Here is an 8,383-nt window from a genome sequence, read left to right on the forward strand (position 1 = left end):
TATACAAGAACAAATCAAATTTAGGGGAAAGCCTCAAGACCAAAACATTATCACCAAAAAGGGTTCACAATGCATATTTGTTATTTTTAACTCAAAACCCTTCGTAAATATATGATTTTATAACTTTAAACCTTACTCAAAAACATTTTCAATAAGCCCATGCAGTTTAGAAAAATCTCACGTACCTTAGATTATTTAGTTCGAAGAATAGAACCCAAATCTTGATTTTTTTCTTGAAAATCTTAAACTTAAGGATGGATTCTTGATCTTTTGGAAGGGAAGTTAGGGTTTTTTTCTTGATGGATTTGAGAAATTTTGGCATATAATGCCCCAATAACGTCTTAATCTATTGTTACCACGACTTGGGGTTATGGAAAAAAGTTTAAAATGCCCTTCGGAATTAAATTTTTCAGCAGAATCCCGCTTTTGGAGCTCACCGGGATGCGTCACTATCGTGGTGGCTTACTGATTCTGATGGAAATGATCATAACTTTTCGCTCGGGTATCGAATTAAGGCAAAATTGGTATCGTTGAAAAGCTGACTCAATTATCTATAATTTGGTGGGTCTTGAGCTGAAAAATTTCACATATATCAAAAGTTATACACGTTCAAAGTTGACCCTTCTAGAATCGAATCTCAAATTTTGGACAAATCAAAGATTCTTAGCTCAACTTTTCTCTAAGTGATTTCCATGAACATTTTCACCTCGTAATCACTTAAGACACTAGGATAAAGATCATGACACATGAATTTAAATATAATTCATGGGATTAGAGTTTACATATGCAAGAATGACGGTCCGATGTCTAGCTCAAAAATACGGGGTGTTACAGTCCACGATACTAAGGGCCAACTTCCTTACCAGTTTCTTTAACTTATAACAGAAAAGGTTCTATATGAGTTCAACATAGTAATGAGAACCTGACCGCTAACCAGGTTCAACAACTAAGAACTAAAGTAAATAATATAAGATGTTTTATGTGGAAACCTCCTTACTCAAGGGAGTAAAACTACAATATACCCCAGTAGGATTTCTCAACCACTTCACTAAAACAAGAGCAAATTTTAGTTTACAACCTCTTGCAATTTAGAAATTAAACTCTAATTCCCCACCCTTACAATAAATCTATTATAATCACTCTCTATAATAACTCTATTGTAAAGACAATCAAGGCGAACTCTAGCCCACAATGGTACTGCTACAGCTAATTATAGCCCTCAACACTACAATGGCTAACTCTAACCTACAACTCAGATCTACAAGAGAAGGGAGAAAATAAAATACCTACACAAGCTTCTCAAAGAAGAGTAGATTTACAATGTTAGAGCAAAATACAAAGACTCAATAACCTAGATTTAAAGACATATTCCATTGTAGAAAATTGTTCCTTTGGTTGTTGGAGCTTTGTCTGGATGAAACTTTGTGATGGCTTTACAAGAAGATGAGAAATTTTGATTGTGCAAAGGTTAGATTTTCCTCCCACATAATGATTTATAGATGAAGCAATGACAGGAAAGCCCCTCGCATATTTATCATGGATCGAGATTAGAAAGTTGTTGTTGTTCCACCGATCACTTGTAAATGTTGCCAAAACAGCTATAGGATAAGACTTTCCAGCTGTACAGTCGACCACATACTTACGCCCTTTACGGGTCTGGTCCCGGCATGTAGATTGTCAGTTATTCATATGTTGAACCAAGAGAAATCCCTTTAAGAAGTTACCAGTTTATAAGGTTATGAGTACATCCATAATATGAACTCGATCCTACAAAATAAGACCTATCTAAGGATTAGTTACAACTTGTTTTCCCTGAGAACCTGATTCTCTTTTTCCTTCTTATATAGGTCTGGTGTGGGTTGGTGTGGATACTTGATTCTTCATCTGATCCCTCAGCAAGTTTGTCAAATTATCAAAACAAAGCATATATAGTACAGTAGTAACTATGCATCATCGTTTTTTTTCCTTTTTGATGGTGACAAACACATAAAATAAGGTTCCTTTTTGAGAGTCAGATTTACCCAAAATATTAGCACATACTCCACTTCATGAGCCAATTTCATTTCTCTGTTAAATACTTTCAAACACTAGTTGACTATGTACTCATACATCTCAAGTACCAGGTCCCTCCATGAGATTTGTTATTCGTCAAAACTACATGTACATTAATTTTTAACTTTATGATGGTGACAAACTATTTTCCATGTCTTCCAAGTCCCTCTATCACTACTATCTTTTTATCAATTCCCCATATCACCACCATCTCCAAATTATAGTATTTAAATTCTTTTCTGATCTCTTTATGAGCTTGCTAGTCATAAAAATCAAGAATAGGTTTGTCAATCAACAAAGCCATAAATATAAGATTAATAGTTGGTGAAACCAATTGAAACTGCTGATAAATTATTGATTCAAATCTAATAATAGGTAAAATCGGTCGAGACTCTGCTTGGACCAAATTTATAATAGCAAAATATTATTATTGCAGAAGCACCGAACATGTATTGGCCTTTATAACTTTTCTTTGCCAATTTTCCGCTATCATGTAAAATATTCTGTTCAACCTCTTTAAAAATATCGTCAGATACGTTACGATATTTATGCAATAAATAAGGTTACATATTTATTTTTCTTACACAAACATATATGAAAACACAACATTATTTAACTTGCTCGAAGAATAGTCCCAAAATAACCTTCATCAGTAAATTATTAGAGTATCAACTTCTCAATATATGAAAAACTTAGAAGGTTGAGTATTTAATTTTCTTAGACAAACTTAAAAATACAACATTATTTAACTTACTCAAAAGTAACTTATTAGAGTTCTAATTTCTCAATATATGAAAAACTTATAAGGTTGAGTATTCATTTTTCTTAGACAAACTTAAAAATACAACATTATTTAACTTACTCTAAAGAGAGTCACAAAATAACTTTCATAGTAACCTATTAAAGCGAATATTTTCTCAATAGCTGAAAAACTTATAAGGTTGCATATTTATTTTTGTTACACAAATATTATTTAACTTGTTCAAAGAATAGTTTTAAAATAACCTTCATCGATAACAGTGCACTTGTTAAGATGTGGAACGGTCCTGAACTTCACCACATGGAACAATCCGAATATATATTGTCCAAATATGTCACAATGTTTTGAACAAGTTGTACACGCCCGACCATCACTGCAATTGCTATCTGAATTGCAAGTTCGATAACAAGTCACATCGTTACCAAGTGGAAGAAGTAATTTTCCTTTTATCTCTACAACATCAATTGATAAGTCTCTTAAAGCCATTACTTTAGGACCCCAACAAATATTAACTGGATATTGATTAAGTGTAATAACAATTAGAACAATTAATATACACAATTATTACAAAGAGAGAAGAATAGTAAAAGTAAGTTTAAAACTTGAAATTGCAACAAAGAGAGCCATGAAGAGAAAAACTAGCTTTTTAATTTGATTCAAAATAATATTTCATTTACTTCATGGAAGTAGGTATTTATAATATAGACCAACTTTGATATAAGGGCATTTTAGTCATTTTATGTTTGTAGGTGCAAACATCTGTAGTCTCACCCATTTATGTGTCTGCACACTGATTGCACTGCGTACGCAAGGGTATTATAGTCATTTCGTCTCTTTTGACATTTTTTTTTTCAAGTTGGTAGTATTTAGGTTTGTAGTTATGCATCTCTAAGTCATTTGTGAGTAAGGATTATTGGTAGTGTTGTATTGAATTATTTTAATTTATGTTTTTCTTGCGCTTTGTGTGAGAGCTTGGTTATGGATCAAAGATACAGAGGTAGATATAAGAAGTATTATAGAGAATTGATTAGATAAATATTATTATGTCAAAAATGATTTAATGATAATAATTTAATTGTTGTTAAATATGTTTTTTTAGAGATAATTACTAGTGATAATTATTACATTTTAGCATTCCTTGTAAAATGTCCTTTAATCCTATACGGACATTCGATTCAATGACAATTAACTAATATCAATAGAAACTTTAGTACTCTTTGTTAAAGTATCCATTTATTGCTGCTGAAAGTAGTTTTTGTTCTAGTACTGTATAACACGGTTTCAACTTTTTAAGAATAGGACTTTAAATAGAAGGTTGTAAAAAATATAAACTAAAGTACAACATTGGCAGGTAAAAGTGTTTTATCTTGATGTCCGTCTGTACAAATATTCGTAGTATTGCTTCTATTGTTATGTGTCAGTACGGAGCGCTTTAGCTCCTTCCCTAAAACTAGGGGTGTACATAGGTCGGGTTGGTTCGGTTGTTTATTAAAATATAATTAAATCAATAATGTCGGTTTTCTAAATCTATAAATCAAATCAAACCAATATACAATCGGTTTTTTTATTTCGATTTTAGTCGGGTTTTATGATTTTTTCAATTTTTTTATTTTCTCGATGTTTTTACAATTATAATGTAATTGAAGAAAAAAATTAAATATTTTTACTAAAAAGATTAAAAAAAACAATGATCATAGAGTAGTTCCAATAAAAATTAAGTTGGCAAATACTAAGACGTCTAAACTACTATCTCTCAAAGTAATTTTATGTGGATACTCAAGTAGTTCAATTTCTAAGTCACTAGTCACAATAGCTTGTCTGAAAGTTCCCTTTACATAAAATGTGAGCAAACAAAAGAACGAAGAATTGGAGTCAACTTATTAAAAACTTAACTCCATAAAATAATTAATTATAACGTAATTCCATAAAAAAAAATGAAAAGAAACAAACCTAAATCACAACTTGACGAATGAGAAAATTAAGATGGGGAAATAATGAGAACTCTCTGAAAACTTAAAAAGTAAATGTAAAAAGTGAAGCAATTAAAGAGTTTTAGATTTTTATATCAATGTTGGGCTTTGTATTAATTTGTTATTAATGAAAAAATATTATAATTAAAGGCCCAAGAATATATATCTATTTTCTGAATATAAAAAAATAATAAAAGTAATTAGAAAGTAGATTATAAGTAGTATTTTTTTACATATAAAAAATTAAAATTATATATGTATTGCATCGGTTCGGTTTGGGTTTGATTTGATTTTATTTTTGCTAATACCAAACCAAACCAAGAATGATCGATTTTTTTTTTTGCCAACACCAAACCAATCAAACCAAATCATAAGTCGATTTTTTTACTCGGTTTGATTTGATTCATCGGTTCGGTTTGACTTAACAGTTTGGTTTGTACATTCCTACCAAAAAGTAAGGGTGTCAAATGGGTCGAGTTGATCCGGCCTGACTCGGCCCAACCTATCCCACTTAGCAAACCCAACCCGGTTTGACCCCACTCAATTAGCCCACGGGCTGTAGGGTATCGGATCTCGGGTTGGGTTATTTTTTATTTTGGGCCCAGTTAACCCGACCCAGACCAAACCTGGTTTGGGCCCGTCGATTAACCGGCCCGGAACCCTTTAAAAAAAAGTATTTTGGACCATTGGGCCCTAAAGTAGCCGTTGGCCCAATGGCTATATAGCCGTTTTTGGGTCCAAACGGCTACTTAGCCCAATTTTTTTTAAAAAATATTTTTTTCATTTAAAATATTTTTTTAAGCCCTAAAAAATTCTATAAATACCCTACCCTTTCAAATTATTTTCCACAAATTTTTCATTCGGTCAAATCTCATTCTCTCTCAAATCTCAATTCTCAAATATTCTATATATTTCCTAAAGTGCTCACTTTAATTTTTTAATTTTGCAATTACAAAGTACGAGTGGAAGTTTCTAAAGTCGCAACCTTCGGATACTTCCAAAATTTGGTATTGTCATTCCATCTCTTACGTTTAATTTTTAATTAGTGTATTAATTATTTAATATTTAATTTTATTATATTTGTGTATTTTAAATTTTTTTAGTTTAATTTATATTAAGGATAAATTAAGAAACCTCACCACTAAAGATGTTAAAAAAATTTGTCCCGGAAGTGGTAGTGGTAGTAATAATCACGATAGAAAGTTAAAAATTGCACAAGGCGGTGCGGATGTTGGTGGACCAACACAAACTAGAATGGACCCAACAACCGGTCAGGTAATGAAGAAGTATAATAAATTGAGGGATCGAGAAGAAATAGCAAAAATGGTAGTTGTAGGTTGTTTGCCTTTTAGTTTTCCTTCTTCTGATCGATACCTTTATTCATTATATTTAAGCAATTTATAATCTTATGTTTAATGGTATTCCTAGAAGTACTTGTAGGGCCGATATTTTTAGACTTCATTCACAATATTGTTTTTATTTATCAACATTGTTAAAAAATATTCAATATAGAACGTCCCTAACTTCTGATCTTGGTCGTGCTGTAAATAAAAATGATTATTTAACCATTACTTGTCACTGGATAGATAGTAATTTTGGTATGCAAAAACGTATTCTTACTTTTTTATATGATGAAGATCGTAAACATACTGGAGCTTTTATTGCTGATTCGGTTGCTAAAGTTGTAGAATTTTACGGTATTGAAAATAAAATCTTATGTATTGCTTTTGATAATACTTCTAACAACAAGACTGCTATAACAAGGTTAAAATCTAAGCTATCTCTGTCGTTACCTGGAATTTTTCATGTTAAGTGTGTTTGTCATATATTAATTTAATTGTAAGAGATGGTTTTGAGTTTTTGAGCTTTATATTGAAAAAAATTGGCTTGCCATTGGTTTTATTCAAGGAAATAATCATAGAAAAAGAATTAGAGACTTTAAACTTAAATATGAACAAAATGGACTTGCACTGATATTGATGCCCGAAGAATGTGATACTAGATGGAATGCTACGTATGATTTTTTTAAAACTTTTCATAAATATAGAGTTCCTATTACACTATCTTTTAACCAACATTGTGGTTCGTTTGCTGATTCTGCCTACTGCATGCTACATAATTCTGACTGGGCTTAATTAAAGATCTTGTTAAGTTTTTGAAAAAATTTTATATAGCTACGGTTGAATTTTTCGGTGCTTATTATCCTATTGTTTTTAATATTTTGGCATATATAGCCGATATTTCTGGTTTGCTCAAAGAATATAAAAATAAACAAGGTTACAAAGAAGCTGTTGGTGTCATGTTTGCTAAATTTAAAAAATATTTTTTTCCGAGTTCCCTATTTACTTGGTTGGTGTTATACTAAATCCGTGCATGAAATATAATACTATGTGCCACTTTAATACTCTTATTAATGCTAACTTAGAGATAAATACTAACAATGATTCTCATGATGAAGAACAAGAACAACCTGATTTGTGGACGGTTATGGATGATACGAACGCTTGCCTAGAAAAATTATATAACCACTATGTTGATTTAGTTGATTTAGCTGTACCGACAAATATCACTCAAACTGTCGCTCCTCATCCTCCCGAGGAGCATCATCTTCTAAAAGGCCGACACATAGTGGTATTCCTAATTTCTTTTATGATTTACCTTGTTGGAACAGTGTTGAGGAGGGAGCTTACACAATAACTTCTTGGGAAGAGCTGAAGTATTATCTCCGAACGCCGATAGAGGATCCCAGACGACGGATCAATGCGTTGGATTGGTGGAGGAATAAAGAAACACAATATCCTGTGTTTTCGAGATTACCCAGAGATATCTTGAATGTTCCAATATCAACCATTGCATCGGAGAGTGCTTTTAGTCAGGGGCGACAGCAGCTTGGAAACAACCGACATTCATTGGAAAGCAATGCAATGAATAATCTAGTTTGCCTTAGAGATTGAATTAGAGCGGAACGAAGAAATCAAGGAATGAAAATGGAGCCGAACGACGTAAAGAGACTTTAAGAATTATGACTTCACGGGAGAACTCAGCAGAATCAAGTTCAATGCACGGTTTTGCCCCCGTTGACTTTGACTATCCTATGCAAGTTCCCATTGATATTAACATGAATGAGTTGGAAAAAGTGATTCAAAATTTGTAGATTTTTCATCCCATGTAATTATATATTTTGGATCATTTTACCATCAATAAAATTCAACATTCATTCACTCCTTAGTCTTTACTTTGTAATTTTTTTCATTTAATGATTTAAATTGAATTTCTAGTTTAAATTAAATAATTATTTTTAATATATTACTAATTTACTATCAAGTATTATTAATTTATTATATTAAGTAGAATATGTTTTATTTAAAGAAGTATATACATTGAATGGTACGCATACATGTGTATATGTTTTATAAATTAGTATATATTTAACGTATACATGTGTATATGTTTTATAAATTAGTATATAACTATATATTTAGTGTGTGTATATATTGTAGTATATATATATTGAAGTATATGTTTTATTTAAAGAAGTACATACATTGAATGGTACGTATACATGTGTATATATTTTCTAAAGTAGTATATATTTAACGTA

The sequence above is a fragment of the Capsicum annuum genome, chromosome 4, assembly GCF_002878395.1.
Source record: "Capsicum annuum cultivar UCD-10X-F1 chromosome 4, UCD10Xv1.1, whole genome shotgun sequence".
NCBI classification, from domain to species: domain Eukaryota; kingdom Viridiplantae; phylum Streptophyta; class Magnoliopsida; order Solanales; family Solanaceae; genus Capsicum; species Capsicum annuum.